Here is a 15,789-nt window from a genome sequence, read left to right on the forward strand (position 1 = left end):
CAGTTTTCTCCTTCCACTGTGAAGGGTCTGGGGATCAAACTCAGGTCATCAGGCTTGGCTGCAAGCCCCTTTATCCACTGAGCCATCTCACTGGCTTGGAGTTGTGTTTTTGTTGTTTATTTGTTGGTTTGTTTTGTTTTTAGCTAAGGTAGGAACCAAAATGGATCTCTCTCTCTCTCTCTCTCTCTCTCTCTCTATCTCTCTCTCTCTCTTTCTCTCTCTACTGGATGGTAGAACACGTTCATAAGCTGTGGAGGTGATGCGGGAGAGGACAGGAAGGTGGGCTTATAATGCTCAGAGGCAACAGACAGCATCAACTCCTTGAAAGATGCGATGGCCCGGGATCCAGATTAAGGATCTAGTCTTTTTACTCTCTCTCCTGCAGAACACAAGCACACAAAACCAGAATGACAAAATGGAATTCTACCTGCCATTGCCCCCACCATGTTCAGTGTTTGGCTGGTTTGATCTCTTCTACATGCCTACCCAATTTATTATCTTCACATTATCAACTTATAATTAATCTTCTTAAAAAGTATGTGGCAATAGTGTAGACAGGACTTTGTGCGTGCTAAGATTCACTTTATCACTGTGCTCTGACATCAGCATATCTATAGTTCATCTATCTATTATCTATCTATCATTTATCTATCTATATCTATCTGTCATCTATCTAGTTAGCTAGCTAGCTGTTTTTGTTTTGTTTGGTTTGGTTTAACTTGAGACAGGATCCGACTATGCAATCCAGAATTTTTAAAAATTTTCTTTTTTAGATTTATTTTATATGTATAAGTGTTTTGCCAAGAGGTCAGAGAAAGAAATCCCTCAGATCCACTGGAACTGAGTTTATGGATGGTTCTGAGTCACCACATGGGTGCTGGGAACCATCCCCAGGTCCTCTGAAAGAACACCAAGAACTCTTAACCACTGAGCCATCTCTCCAGCCCTCAGCAACTCTATTTAAACTCTGGATCACACAGAAGATGTGGAAATAGAAGGCTTTCATTGGGAAAAGGAGGGGGAGGAGACAGAATAATAGGGAAAGGGGAAATACTAATATTAGCTTTGTACTTGTATAAAACTGTCAAAAGGTAAAGATATTAGTCAAAAAGTCTGAACAGAAGCTACCCAGGACACTCTGTCCCACCCCTCAGGGGTCCCTCTCTGTCCCACCCCTCAGGGGCCCCTCTCTGTCCCACCCCCTCAGGGGCCCCTCTCTGTCCCACCCCCTCAGGGGTCCCTCTCTCTTGCCTTGTCCCAGTCCTCTCCTAGCTCTTCGGGGAGCCTCCACCCCAACCCAAACATCCATTTATCTAACTCTGTCTTCTCTAAGTGGAGATCTTTGAGGGTAGGAACTCCATCTTTGTTATAGTTTGGTTCTAGAGTGCCCCCAAAGGCCCACATGGTAAAGACTTAGTCCTCAGGCTGTGGGCACTGTTAGGGAGTTGGGGAGCCAAAGGAGGTGAGGTCTATTGATAGGAAGTTAAGACATCAGCCCCTTGAGGAGAATAGTGGGGTCCAGCTCTCTCTTCCTGTCTGACTTCTTGCTTCTTGGCCACGAGGTCAGAGCCTTCCTCAGATTCATGTTTCCACCATGATCTGCTACATGCCTACAAGTCCAGAGAGCTGTGGCCCCAAACTGGAAGCCCAAAGAAGCCTTTTCTCTTTATAAGTTGGTTATCCCAGGCATTTTTTTTTATGGTAATGGAAAGGTAACCGACTCAATAAATGTCTCACCTTGAGCATGGTTTCTGGCATTTATTGACTTATGCCTACCACGTTTCCAAAAGTATTCAAGACCACATCTGATCAAGGTTTTGCTAAATCTATATGTTAAAGGAATAAAAGCAAGCATAGCCAAGCGAGTAGATGGCGTCCATGCTTTCTGCTCACGTCCTGCTGCCTCCCTTGGGTGATCTCCAACAATACTTGTGATAAAGAAGTATCTCCAGGCAGAGGCTTGCCTGTCCTGTGACCTGTGGGGTCCATGACATAACAAGTCTGAGAGAGATAAGAGACTCTTTTTTTATTGATTTTTATTGAGCTCTACATTTTATCTCCCTGCTTCTCCCCTCCCTTTCAACCCTCTCCCAAGGTCCCCATGCTCTCAATTTACTCAGGAGATCTTTCTTGTATTTTTCTACTTCCCATGTAGATTAGATTCATGTATGTCTCTCTTAGGGTCCTCATTGTTGTCTAGGTTCTCTGGGATTGATTTGTGGGCTGGTTTTCTTTGCTTTATGTTTAAAAGCCACTTATGAGTGAGTACATGTGATAATTGTCTTTCTGTGTCTGGGTTACCTCTCTCAAAATGATGTTTTCTAAGAGACAGTCTTAAAAAGACACTTGCATTTCTCAATCTATCAGACTATTGAAGCAGTGGATTCCAGAAAAGTGGAAGTTCCCTCCCCCCCCCCAGGAATCTCATGCTGGGAGAAGGAAAAGGACCAGCCAGAGGGGACCTTGTCTCTGGAGAGAGACTTCATGGGGTTCTAACAGCTTGTTGGGCCACTAACAGCATGAGAGTGAAGCCCAGACAAGGACGGTCAACGGTGGACAGGACCACACCTTGGCTTAGATGTGCATGCCTCTGGACCTCTACTGGGCCTCTCTTTACTCGCACTTCAGAACACATACACACTTGATGGTGGCCATGATGGTGGCGGTGGTGGCAGTCGTGGTGGAGGTAGGGTCATGGTGGTGGCGGTGGTGGCAGTCGTGGTAGAGGTAGTGGTCATGATGGTGACAGTGGTGGCAGTAGTGATGGTGGTGGCGGGGTTGGCGGTGGTAGAGGCAGTGGTCATGGGGGTGGTGGCAGTGTTAGCGGTGGTAGAGGCATTGGTCATGGTGGTGGTGGTACATTCTCTGGATCTCTCTGTCCCTCTTCCCAATGCGACCACATTGAGAGTCTCCCTTTTCTGTGTCCTGCTGTTAATTTGCTCTCAGTTGGCTATTGAGGACAGGTGGCCAGACCTGGCTTGGCACAGGCTATGACTCGCCCCCACCCGAGCAAGTCTGATAACAGTGAATCAGACTGGCGTTGAGTTTGTTCTCTGGCCACCATCAGGATTCACAACATCTCCCAAACCAAAGTGACCGTGTCCTCTTCACGTGAACCACTTCCCTTTTTTTCTTTCCATTTGTGTGCCTGGTCAGTTTTTTTTTTTAAAACCTGCTGGGATTGGGTTCGCTCTGTCTTGTTTAAATATGTATGCATTAGTGACCTATATATGCATGTACGGTTAACATTAAACCATTGATTCAGAAAATTAACTTGGTTTCAATCCCATTTCTGTCTTCCAACATACCGCCTATTTCTGTCCCTTCTGTGTCACCTGCAAGCTGGCAGAATGCCCCCCCCCCCCGCCGCCATAATCTCAGCTTGTTGTTAAAGCCCAGACAGTGCGGTAAGAGGCCACGTCCTGTCTCTGAGAGCACTTCTGTGAATTCTAGCAGACAAGCTCTGTCACCCCCAGGATCTCTCGCTGAGATTGAATTTTTTTTCCCTGATTTTTTTTTCCTCCTGAAACCTGTCTCTTTGTCTGTGTCAATCCCTCAGTTTTAGAGTGATTGAGCCATGGAGTGGGAAACAGACAGCAGACGCCATTCCGCATCTCAGTGCTCCCCAGAGGATGGAACACAGGCCCCGATTCATACGGGCACAGTCATCCTCGGTGTACAGAACCTCAGAAATATTAGAAACTGAACATTTGTGCAAAATCTGCACACAGCCTCCCACATATTTTAGCTCTTCATTGCATGGGTTATAATTCTAATGAAGTGGAATTCTAATGTGCAGGGCTGGTAGGTAGGTAGGTAGGTAGGTAGGTAGGTAGGTAGGTAGGTAGGTAGGTGTTATTCTGTGGTGTCTGTGGGAAAATGAAAATGTCTGTGCTCAGGACAGACAATAGTAACAAACTGTTTTCATCTGATGTTCATTAGATCCACAGATGTAGGTCCCACAGGTAAGGACCGTGCTCCAAGTGTATTCTTGCCATAATTTCAGCCTCTAGGAAGTCTCATGACCTCGCCTTGACTAGAAATCTAAGCCCATGTTGCAAAGTTTCTGCCACTCTAAGAAAGAGCCCTTCTGGCTCCCACTGGCTGCGGCTTGCTTTTGCTCACAGTCTCTTGAATAAACCTTTTCTAGAATGTTCAGGGCTTTAAAATAAGCTACGTCTCCAGACAAAGCATATCACCTTCTAGAACACGAAGATAACCAGGGTGTAGTCCTGAAAATACAACGGGGCTTTTCTCTAGAAAAGTCTATCAGAGATTGCTGGGGAAAGACTGGATTGGAGCGGAGCTCTTTAAGGAATGGCAAGGATTTTAATGAAAGAAATTCTTTCAATTTAGGAGCCTTTGTATGGAGTTGGGAATGTTCTGGGAAAGGCTTTTTAGTTGCAAAGGATTTGCTTTATCAGGCGGGCAGAGCCCATCAGAGCAGCTGGACCTGGAGCCTCCCTGGAGGGGTCAGAGATTTCTTCCCACCCCTCCACTCACTCTCTCAGGATGGCTCCCCAGAGATGATGCCTTTCAATTCATAATTCCAGGAACATCTGCTGGGGAGAGGGGAGGTCTCCATTGTGCTATTGGATAGAACTGCCACCCTTAGCAAGACGAAACGGAGGACTTCTGCTCTGGCTGCTCCTCACGGTGACTAAACACGGGACAGAAACAAGGGAGGGAAGGTTTATTTTGACCCACTTCTTCAGAGGGTTCGCTCTGCACTCCTACGGGTAGGAGGAGTCTGCAGTAGAGGACAATGCTTGCACTTCAGAAGGTCAAGAAGCCCAGGAGAGGAGATCATCAGATCTGGCGGTCCCCACAGACTCGCTCCCTAGGGACCTGATTCATCCACGTCCCCCTCTCAGGTTTACACAATCCCCCCAAATAGCATGCCACCCACCCAGAGCCATGTGTTCAGATGTGCCCATAATGATGCCACTTTAAATTTGAAATTTGTATTATGAAAAAATGTAAACTTAGTGAGTTGATTTTTTTTTAAAAAAAAATTTCACACAAACAACAGATAATTTCTTAGGCAATAAGTCAATAAATGTCAGATACTTCTAAGTTCAAAATCTGAATTTGGCTTAAAAAAAAAAACCAGCCCAGCTCTTACCCTGCAAATCCTGTCATGAGATCAGTCCAGGTGGCCAGGCAGAGAGCTTACCTGGCCCAACCTGAGACACATAGTCATAGCCTAGATCCCAGGGGTGAGGTCAGCCTGACCCTGAATCCAGAGTCTGGGGATTAGGAGGGGTAAACCACCAGTCGGTTACAGTCTTGTGCCACTTAACCTGAGAAGCCAATGCATTGCCGGGCAAGCCTGAATGTCTAGGACTACTACTCCGTGTAGTCCAGAGGCGGTAAACACCAGATGCTGGAAGATCGTGGGGTACTGTTTACAGCAGACTGTTTTTAATAAGTAGATGCACACTCTAAAATAATGGTAAGAAATATAGAAGATGCATAAACTACTAACCTAGCTATTTGCTAGTAATGTCAATACTGAATACGGGATATAATTATATGTGCCAGGCTTATATACATGGGATGATATAGTCCACCGGTGTGTTGATGCCAGACAGTTCCATGCGGCCTTGTGACCTTATGATGCCCATGACATCACAACAGGGATTTCCCAGAACGCTTTAAACCTTACAGGATAGCTGTCACACAGATCATCAGATATAACACATATCTGTTCTAGGCCATCTGGGTGCTGTGTTGACTAAACAGATGCTCATGACAGCAAGAAAACAAGGTGAGAGTGAGTGTGACATTCTTATAAATGTGCCAAGCTTTCCTGTCAACCCCCTGAACATGGTGGCTTTCCAGCTGCTACTTCTGGGTTCTGCATGTGTTAGCTTGTCAGGTCCTAGAAAGACTATGCCTCCCTGAGCAGGGTGGTGCCCGCCTTTAACCCCAGCACTCAGGAGGCAGAGGCAGGCGGATCTCTGTGAGTTCAAGGTTCAGCCAGGTCTACAGAGTAAGTTCCAGGACAGGCTTCAAAGCTACAGAGAAACCCTGCCTCGAAAAAAACAAACGAAAGAAAGACAGACAGACAGACGACAGACAGACAGACAGACAGACAGAAAGAAAGAAAGAAAGAAAGAAAGAAAGAAAGAAAGAAAGAAAGAAAAAAAGAAAAAAAGAAAGAAAAGAAAGATTACGCCTCAGCTCCCCACAGCCATCCCCTTGCGAGGCCTATCATGACTCCCAGTGTCATGGAGAACAGAAGAATGGATGAAGCACATGTCCTTTTCACTCCTCTGGGGCCAAATTTAATTATCCCTAGAGTCTGTGATTCTTCCAACAAGACCTTCAGAACGTTTGCGTGCAAGGACAGTGCTCAGATGGCAGCTGCAGAAAGCCGGTAACAAGAGCTGGGCAGGGACCTGGCGCCCCGGCTTCTCACAGCGTCTTTGGAAAACACCCAGCTCTAGCTATGCACTATGTGGGCAAGAAAAACGAGTGCTGTCCCCGGTTTAGGACCTCTGCATAGGGAAGCGGGACCCTCACAGGCAGGGCCACTCTGTCAAGAGCAGAGAGAGTGGAAGGAAGCCGGCAGTTTGTGTGGAGCTGGTTTATCCGCTTCCTAGGAACTGTGGTCCTTCGTCGAGGGAAAACTGAACCATTTCTGGAGAAGGTGAAAGTGTGTGGACAGTTTTTGGTTTTTTTGTGAAAGAAATTTAAAAAAATATGTGTGCAACCACAGAGGCCAGAAGAACAATGCCTTGGCACTGAGGCCGCAGGTGGGTGGGTGTAAGCCATCAAATACAAGTGCCGGGAACCTAACTCAGGTGCTCTGGGAGAGCTGTACGTGTTCTTAACTGCAGAGCCATCTTTCCAGCCCAAGCAGTATTTTCTGGAGGTAGAGGGGCTGGTAAAGGTCACCAGGTTTGTGGGGGCGGGGTAGGGTGACAGGGGGTGCTCAGTCTTAGCCTATCCATTATTATCCCAGGAACCCTAGGAGACAGATGGGGTAAAGGTGGCCGCGCTCGCAACCAGCACAAACTTGAGGCTTGGGCCGCAACTTCAGGGTTCTTGCTAGTGCTACTCGGAGGACTGCATCAGGCAGCCAGACAGCTGTCGGGCCCTTTCACCCAGCCCCGGCTGCTGGCTACAGTAATTTCCTGACCAATCACAGGGAAGCCACGCAAGGAGACTTCTCGTTCCCATTCACCCGAAGTCTGACACGTGCGAACGCCTTCTCTGTGCAAATAAAGGAAGTGCCATTAACTGCATTTTGCAGAGGAAAGCGACTCATTTATTGCTTGCCAGGAGTCACTGGTAGAGCTGACATTTAAGGCTAGGATGAGGGTCTGATGCCAGAGGCCCCAGTGAGGCTCCTGTGTGACACGGGGTTGGTGAGGAGGGAGGGAGGTGATACTGGCTGGGTGGGGATCTTGGTGCCAGTGGGCGTGTGGAATTGCTCTAAAGATGCCCTGGTACAGGGCAGATGGCTTTTCTTGTTCAAGACCAGCAGTGGGGAAGAACTGACTACTGACTGAGCTACAGGCGCAGGCAGGGACTGAGGTTGTCAGGCAAGAAAGGACCCACGCCCTGGGGCATGAGCAGACACCCCTGCAGGGTGCTGGGGAATGAACTGTACTTTATGGGGCGCATCTTTAGCTGACCTAAGACTTGATTCTCGCTCTTAAGGAGTTTTAAAAAAAAAAGTGCCTCAAGACAAGGAAAAGGTGATACGGGGTCCAAGAAGCCAAAAGCATGTCACTCTTCTTAATAATGTTCCACCTTAACAAGACCCTCACCCCGGATGTCTTCTTAGATGGTCCTCAAAGTCTTTAAGGGATTACCACATCCAGAGAAGAGAGACTGTGCTGTTAATATATGTGTGTATATACATATATATATATGTGTATACACACACACACACACACACACACACACACACATATATATATATAAAAACCTGGGGAGGGGGTGGAGCTGGGGAGGTCAGTGGGAAAACCTGAAATTCTTGTTAAAATCAGAGGATCAGAGAGGAGCGAAGAGCTGCAGTACATTTTCTGGAACAGCCGAGGCTGCAGCTGCAAACTCGGGGTTGCCTCCTGCCTCCAGTGAGCAAACGAATTCTCTTTAAACCGGAAGAGTTAGCGACCCCAGGAGGTGGAATGCTGGGCACACCCTGGCAGTGGCACTGAGGGGCAGCCAGGCGGGAGATACCTGGTGGGGGGAGGCGGAACCTGCTCTGCAGGTGCCACCGAGGGAAGCATTCTCCTCTGTCACCAGGACCGATGAATGTGGTATGATTGGTTTTTAGAGCCTTTTAAACCCTATTTTTACACTGAGCACATTTTCCTTCTCTTTCAAAGGAACAAAGGGATCACACAGCCCACATGCCCTTCAAACTGGCAGCTGGGAAGGGAAGGCAGCACAGGGAGCTGCAGACAAGAGCACTGGTTCCCCCACGCCCGCCTTCTGCAGCCTCGCAGAAGGGCAGCCAGCAGACGTGGGCTCGGTGCAACCACTCATCCTAAGGCTTCCGGTGTCCAGCAACTGACCATTACCGTGGCATTCAATAGTTTAGGGGAAAATTAAAACTCGGTCTTTCTCTCAAAGACTTAGCAAATCCTGATCAGAAACCCAGGGTGAGTTCGCTGTGACACGCTTTGTCTCCTCTGAGCATACATGCGTGTGTGAGAGCTTTCATTACTCTGGCATCCACAGTGCTGAAAGAAAATAACCTCCCTTCGCTTTCTGGGTTTCTCTTAAAATGGAAAATATTAACACTGTTACTCACGCAGTTATTTTAAAAAATGGAGGGGCAGATGATTCATCTCCAAACCCAGGGAGAAAGAGTAAGTTAGTATCGGGGTGACTTCTTCTCTGTGCCTCTAAATTTAAGGACATGGTGTCATTAGGAGAGACTTGCGGCCAGCACGTGTGTCGTGTGTCGTCTCTCAGGACTCCTTCATCCTCACTTCTAAGAACCCATTCTGCTTCAGTTCCTGCCCTGACTTCCTTAGTGATGGACTATGAACCTAGGCTGAAGGAATCTCTCCCTTCCTCAGGTTACCAGACCGACTAAGACAAGACCCCCCCCCCCCCCCCCCCCCCCCCCCCCCCCCCCCCCCCCCCCCCCCCCCCCCCCCCCCCCCCCCCCCCCGCTTCAGATCACATCAGGCACCCAGGGCCGAGATTCCCCTCACTTGTCTAACCCGCCTACCTGATGCTGCTGTGAATAGATCTGGGGAATGCCTTGATCTGTGGCTTTCTTTTATTCTATAATTACGAAAACTTGAGGAAATTGTTTCTATGATGTAACGTGTTATTTGGGGTAACCTGAACCCCAGCACCTAGGCCACTGCCGTACATATTGAGCTCAAGAATAAACTTCCCCTTATCCTCTTTGAGAGGAGAGATTTGTTTTCCATGAACAAGAGAAAACAATGAGAAAAGCTGAAACTAGCCCTCCCCCCACCTGGCCTGTGGTCACTGTCCCTGCCTGGTGTCCTCCTGTGAGTTCACCCATGAATGGCTTGGGTGCCTGTGGACAGGCTTCCTGGCTCCTGAATCTCTATGTTGTTTTAGAAACAGAAAAGGGACAGGTACTGGACACAGAGCAGTAAAAAAAAAAAAAAAAGTATATAGATTTGGATATATTGCACCATTACTGGATGTTGCTGTCAAGGAAATTCTAAATCAAGGTAATAAGGCTTGCAGTGGTAGCCTGATAATATTTCCTGTGAAAGTTGTCTCTTCTTACAGACAGATATAAAACAAACCTACTGGGGCTAGATAGATGACTCAGCAGTCAAGAGCACTTGACTGCTCTTACAGAGGACTCCAACTTGGTTGCTAGCACCCACATGGCCACTCACAACCATCTGCAACTCCGTTATGGAAATATGACGCCCTCGTCTGGCCCTCGCTGGTACTGCACACTCATGGTACACTTACATACATGCAGGTGAACACTCATCCACAGAAAATTAAAATAAATGAATCTTTAAAAGAAACCTACCTGTCAACTATGGTTTTGTTAAGAATTCTCTTTCTGGCCTTAAATGTTGCAGGTGGCGGGACTTTTGATCCCCTACACTCAGAAACTACTGACTTCCACCTGTGTTCCCTTTCTCACTCCTGACACCCCCAAATATGTAAAGTACATTCCCCATGGCTGGCTGCACGCCCTCACTACCATACACATCACTAGAGGTAACCTCACCTTCTGCCCCATGGCAGCCGTGCCTCCTGGGAGGGCTCCTGATAGGAAAGAACCCGTCATCACAACGGCTAGGACAGCCCCCATGCCAACTCCTGTGCTGTGGGCCCCTAGGAGGGCCACGAGAACAGAACGTAGGCAAGCAATAGCTTCCCCACGGCCTCCCCAAGCAGCAGGCTGCTGTCTAGTGTCCTTTGTCCTTAAGTTATCTCCCAGGTGGGCTTGGGCTGCAGGTGTGATCCCAAACTGCCGCCGCCTACCCCACACCCCCAGTCCCCTCTTCCTTTGCCAACTCCAGAGGGGACACACATCTCACTTCACCTCTGAGGTCTTTAAAGTTAAAGGAAGTCGCTGGGCGGTGGTGGCGCACGCCTTTAATCTCAGCACTTGGGAGGCAGAGGCAGATGGATCTCTGTGAGTTCGAGACCAGCCTGGTCTACAAGAGCTAGTTCCAGGACAGGCTCCAAAACCACAGAGAAACCCTGTCTCAAAAAACCAAAAAAAAAAAAAAAGTTAAAGGAAGTCACCCCGTGGCGGGGTGGGGACGGGGGGGGGAGTGGGCATAAGAATACTCCACATTCTCCGTGCCCACACCACTCACACTGCCATCCTGGCTTCTCTTTCCCCTCCTGCCCTTGGTTCATTGGCCTCTGCTGGTCCTCTGGTCCCTTTGAGGAAGGACATTCTGTCCTGTCTCCCTCTCCAAGCTGGAGTCACTCACCATTTGGCGTGGATGCTGGCCCAAATCCTGCTTGCAATCGGTACCTGGGCAGCCTGACCCAGGATGGCTCCCATCTGCCTGGTGTCCAGGCCTTGACCTTGGTTTGATGTACCTGTCACCAGGCTGTTCTCAGGGGGCTTTTTGCCAGATCCTACCCAAGGAATGCCATCTTCCCCTTGCCTGGCTGGATGTCTGGGCACAGCCTTCAAAGGAGACTTGACCTGATGGGAGAGCTGCCTTGGGGGATGGGGAGGGGTCAAGTGGGGCAATGGTAGCTTTTACCTTCAGCATGGATATCCCACACAGGAGAACATGAGCCTGGCTGAGATGGAGGGAAAGGGCCCAGGCATCGGGCTGTTGGAAAGCGCTGTGCCGGTTGGTTTTGCCTCCACTTGACATAAGTTAGAGGCATCTGAGAAGAGGGACCCTCCATTGAGAAAATGTCCCCACCATATTGGCCCATCGGGAAGCCCGTAGGAGCATTTTCCTGACTGAGGATTGCTGTAGGAGAGGCTGGCTCACTGTGGATGGTCCAGGGTTCTGTAAGAAGTGGTGTTCCCCTACGGCTTCTGCATCAGCTCCTGCCTCCAGGTTCCTGCCCTGACGTCCCCCAGCAAGGGAATAGGACCCGAGAGTTGGAAGATGAGAAAGCCCCTCTCCTCCCTCAGCTGTTTATGACCATGCCACAGAAGCCCAGCTAAGACCTGCAGGCTCCGCGTGCTGAGCCTTCTTCCTGATTTCTACAACCTCAACCTCAACCTACTGGCATGTTCCTGGACCCGGAAACAAAGCATAAGAGGTATAGCCAGTTGGCTAGCAGGGTTCACATCTGCCACTCTGAGCTCAATATGTTTCCTCCTTGGGGGTGTAGGGTGCCTTTCACATTTGCGCTTCAGGATGTCTTGAGGCCATTGAGCCTTTCTGAGCAGTCCTCATTAGAACACATTCTCTGTTTTCTGTCACGGAGGAGAGTATGGTGGCACTCTCAGTCACCGTCGTCCGTGGCAACAAAGCAGCAGTGTACTGCACCAGCTGGTAAATAGAACATGTTTCAGTGGAGCGGGTGTAGGCAAGAGCTCCCCGCACCTGGGGCTGCTGATGGGGGCCAGGCTCTGGGAGCCTTCCCAACATCCTCTCTCCTGGTCCATCTGAAGGATGGACGCTTGGCCTGCGTTCATGGGAAGAACCCGGATGTGACAGGCCAAGCCTGGTTCTGTTAGTGACGGAAGAAGGACCCCAGGAGTTTTTACAGACTTAAATTAAGTGTCGCAACTCCACAACGGCGCGCAAATGGCATGTCTTCCGTCGGAACGGGAATTCAGAACCACACTTTGTTCTTCCCTCACACGGCAGTGTGCATCTGGTCCTTTCTGACAAGGCTGAGCACAGCTGTCTCTCCCGCCGTCTGCACTGCTGAGCCAGCATGCTCCAGAGGGCAGATGGATATAGTGTGTTCTCCATCTGGAATGATTTCAACTATATTGACTAAGCCATCCTTAGTGAGCTCAGTATCTGCATCCTTCTAGGTGGTCCTTTGACCCTTTCCAGAGCTCGACAAGGTCTGTGTCCCTCAGCTCATGTCTCAGTCAGGGCTACTATTGCTGCGACAAAACACCATGACCAAAAAGCATGGGGAGGAAAGGGTTTGTTCAGCTTACACTTCCACATCATTGTCCATCACTGAAGGGAGTCGGGACAGGAACTCAAGCAGGGCAGGATCCCGGAGGCAGGAGCTGATGCAGAGGCCATGGAGGGGAGCTGCTTACTGGCTTGCATCCCATGGCTTGCTTAGCCCACCTTTTTACAGAAGTCAGGACCAGCAGCCCAGGGATGGCACCACCATGGGCTGAGCCCTCCCGCATTGATCACTAAATGAGAAAATGCCTTACAGTTGGATCTCAGGGAGGCATTTCCTCCGCTGAGGCTCCTTCCTCTGATGGCTCCAGCTTGTGTCTGGTTGACACACACAATTAGCCCCTACAGCCCATTTTAAAGGTGAGAGACCCAAGGCTTAAGAAGCCAAGCAACTAGTTCCTGGGTTGGAGGCTTGCCTTTGCGTTTTCATCTGTGACCCAAGACATCCTGGTGGGCAGTCCAGCCAGGACAGCACCTGGTTCAACTCCAGTGTCCAGACAGCCCACAGAGTGGTGAGTAGAGATGTTGTCATGGGTGTGACACAGAACACCCTTGTCCTTTCTCACCCAAAGTTCCATCTCTGTCTAAGCCATGGCTGGGTTCTGGAAGAAACTTGGCGGCCTTAGCCGTAGTTTGCAGGAGTGCTTGGGCTGGATGACCTTGTCTCCTGTGTGTGGCAAGGACGGAGGTAGGGACTCTCTTAGAGTAGGGCCTTTGTAGAAATAGAACTTTATTACAAACAGACTTCCAGGCACAGTGGTCAACAGTAGAAGTAAAGAAGGAAGTGGACGCTGAAGGTCATGGGAAACTGGGGAGAGCATTCCAGGCAGCCAGAGCTGGATTGCTAGTCCAAGTACCCCCCAATCCCCACAGTGAGCAGACAGCTCCCAGCAGGAATCTGGAGGACGGCCTTCCTGTGATATCTGGGCATCTTGGCTTGACGCTAAGGCAATTTGGGACAAGCCAGGCCCAGGACAGAGGATTGCTACCGTTTCACGCCTCCTTGAGGGTTCGGCTTTGCCTACTTCCAGGCAAAGCGACAGTGTGTTTGCTTTTATACTAGGGAGGACTGGCTAGGGTGACTCTCCGGTGGACACAGACGCCATCAGCACAAATCAGCTGCAGAAGCAGGGCAGGTGGCAGGAGGAGTGGGGTCAGGTACACACTGAGGTTATCACTTGGGCTTCCTGGACCACTCGGAGACCCACAGGAGATGGAGTGCAATGCAAAGCCTCACCCTCACTGTAATGATGAGGGGCTGTCAGGACCTCACTCTATGTTTGAGGATGTCTGTAGTCCTGAGGATGCAGCCCCAGCCCTTTTCCTAGGTTTATGTTGAGGCAGGGTCTTACTTAGCTGCCAGGTGGATGTTAATGCATGCGATTTAGCCCAGACTGGCCTAGAACTTACAACCCTCTTGCTTCAACCTCCTGAACAGGTGGGACTATATTATCAGTGCCACCACAGATTAAACACCGGTTCCAAACCAGTCACTAGGTCGAAACTTCAGGACAGGGTGCTGGATGAGGTCCACATCATCTGTAAAAGCCTATATCCTTGACCTGGTGCCATGAACCCCACCGGCTATCCCAGCTACTGGAGAGACAGAGCCCAAGTATTCCTGGCCACTTGCTGGACATGCGTGTTCTCCAGCATAACAAAAGTCTGTTGGTGTAGGCAAGAAAATAATGGCACCATCAGGGGCGGACCTTGGGTGGCACCATCAGGGGCGGACCTTGGGTGGCACCATCATGGGCAGACCTTGGGGTGGCACCATCATGGGCAGACCTTGGGTGGCACCGTCATGGGCAGACATTGGGGTGGCACTCCCGGGTGTGGTCTAATGAAGAAACCGTTCTGTGTGAGAGCTAGAGAGAAACAGAGGTGGCATTGCGGCAGCTGGCAGCAGCTGGGCTGGAAGTTGAGGCAAACCCCAAGAAACGCCTGCAGCCTGAACAACAAAGAGGAGGAATAAACACCCTGGTGCCTCCTTTCCCACCTTCCTGTGGCTCACTGGTGTCTCATGGACCCAATCCAGCCAGCAGCCTCAGAGTTGGGGAGCCTTGGGGTGTGGTTCTTTTTGTTTAGATCCATCCTCTGGGGCATAAGATGAGGAGAGAAGGATGGTGGTGGTTCCGTAAGGGGAAATGAAGATCACTAAGACCTAAGATCACTAAAACAAAAAATGCTTTAAATAAAACAATAAGAGAACCACACAGAGGGAGTGAGGGGGGGTGGGGACTCTGAGAAGTGTAACACATGTAATTTTAAAACTGGATTCTGCACATAAAAAAAGCCATACACTATTTGCCTTTCCAACATTCCAAACTTGATCTCTCCAGTTATTTCTTTACTTCAGGCACTTTGTTCCTAACACACACATACATGCACAAATGCACATATGTACACACACACACACACACACACACACACACACGGCTGAAGCAATGGCTCGGGGGTTATGGACACCACACACACACACACACACACACACACACACACACACACACACACACAGCTGAAGCAATAACTCAGGGATTAAGAGCTCTGGCTTCTCTAGCCGAGGACATTGGTTCGATTCCCAGCACATGCATAGCAGCTCATAACCATCTATAACTCCAGTTTCAGGGGATCTGAGGCCCTCTTTTGGATCCCATGGGTACTGCATACACACAGCTCACACAAACTCACAGTGTTGTAGAAAACATTCCAACCAGCAAGAATTCAAGCATGCATCAGAGAGACAGAAAAAAAACTTTCCATTGGCATGCAGGTTGAAAACCCAAGCTAATGCTTTGAAACAGTCTGGCATCAGCAGACAGTATCCGACAGCTTTGACCGGCCAGGAGTCCCACGTCTACAAAATGGAATTGCTGTTATAGTGAGGGATGTCTACAGGAATAGGAATTATAGGAACAAATGTTATCCAGGCAGATGTTTTGTAGGTGACCCACTTGCTAGTAATTATGAGGTCATACAAACTTTTGCAACCAAAGGATTTCTTTCTTAGCAGACAGGGTCTACGGTGTGACCTTCATCCAGGTAGTTGTCATAATCAACCCTCCAGGAAGTTTCTGGCCGGGGTGGAGACTTTATCAAGCAGACAGGAACCAGCAGACCAGTCAGACTTAAACTTACTCTATTTCTGCATAATCTTATAGATTCTAGGCAGGACTTTCTATTAAGCTGTTTTCCCACAAAGTAATGATTTGATTCTGTCACATGCATATCCAAG

This window comes from Microtus ochrogaster, chromosome 2 (assembly GCF_000317375.1).
Source record: "Microtus ochrogaster isolate Prairie Vole_2 chromosome 2, MicOch1.0, whole genome shotgun sequence".
Classification (NCBI taxonomy): domain Eukaryota; kingdom Metazoa; phylum Chordata; class Mammalia; order Rodentia; family Cricetidae; genus Microtus; species Microtus ochrogaster.